This window comes from Elephantulus edwardii, unplaced genomic scaffold (genome assembly GCF_000299155.1).
Source record: "Elephantulus edwardii isolate Elephantulus edwardi_28Jun2011 unplaced genomic scaffold, EleEdw1.0 scaffold00058, whole genome shotgun sequence".
Lineage (NCBI taxonomy): Eukaryota > Metazoa > Chordata > Mammalia > Macroscelidea > Macroscelididae > Elephantulus > Elephantulus edwardii.
The window spans coordinates 15,873,923-15,875,387 of NW_006399808.1; positions in this window are offsets into that span (position 1 = coordinate 15,873,923).

The following is a 1,465-nucleotide window of genomic DNA, read 5'->3' on the forward strand; positions in this document are numbered from 1 at the left end:
CTTTTCTTCTTTTTCAGCCTTTGTAACAACTTCATTTTTCTCTCTATATTTCCATTATGGTATTTATTGCACAATTGAGAAATTTTTGTTCTTTATGTTGCAATGTAAATCAAACTGAAGGCAACAGCCTTTGAATGTCACCAGTAATCTAGTCCTAGTACAATTTACTGCCTCTTAAAATCTGCTGGAGCGTTACCTATAGGTCACTTCCAACTTTAAGGTACACAACTGTTCTTGTTAGGTGTGATCAAGTCAACTACAACTTATCGAGCCTATGGATAACATATGAACCTTGCCGTGTCCTTCCATATACTTATGGTCTCTGACATTGACACAGTTGCTGTGTCCACTCACTTTTTTGGAGGTCTTCCTCTCTTTGTCTCCTCATCTGTACCTTTCCAAGGATGTTTTCATTTTCAAGGAGTGATATCTCTTGAAAACAAGCCCAGAGTATGTGAGAAGTTTTATTATAATTTCTTCTAGGTAGCATCCTATTTGCAGCACTTCCAACACAGATATGTTTGTTCCTTTGGCAGTCCATGGGATATTCAGTGCACATCTCCAACATCATAATTAAAAAGTACTGCTTCTTCTGTCATCTTTACTCATTGTCCAACTGCCAAATGCATACTGAGTAACTAAAAATACCATCCTTTGGATAAGCCATGATATTTTAGTCTTCAAATGTTCATTTTTGAGTTGACATTACAATTCTTTAGCACTTTAGAGAGAGTCTTGCTAGTAAATGCAACATCTCTTTTGATTTCTTGACTGCTGTTACCATCGCTTGTTTACTGTATCTCCACATAAAAGGAAATCAGTGGCAACTTCAAACTTTTCTTCATTTTTCACAATGTTCCCATCGGTCTATTGGTGAGAATTTTGTTTTCTTGATGTTGAGATGTAATTCATACCAAAGGCTATAGACCTTGTTCAGCAAATTTTCCATGCCCTCCTAACTTTTAGCAAGCAAAGTGGTGTCCTCTGCATAACACGGTTTTGATGAGTCTTTATCCAATCCTGAAGTCATGTTCTTCTTAATATATGATTACTTCTTGAATGATTTGTTCAGCATACAGACTGAATAGAAATGATACAATCTTCATGCAAAACTTTCCTGATTTTAAACCATGCATGTTCCCTTGTTGTATTTGGACAATTGTTTCTTGGTTTATTTATAGGTTTTGCATGAGCACAGTTATGGTTTCTGGGATTCCCATTTTTTTCAAAGTTGCCAATACTTTGTGATGATCCACCCAGTTAAATGTCTTTACATAGTCAGTAAAACACAAGTAGAAGATCTGTCTGACTTTAGGAGTGACATTACTCATACTACAGCCTCTCATTAATCCAGTTTGAATTTCTGACAATTTTCTGTTGATGTACTTTCCTAGCTATTTGTTAATAAAATTCAGCAAGATTTTATTTACATATAAAATTAATTAAACTGTTTTATAATTTCCAC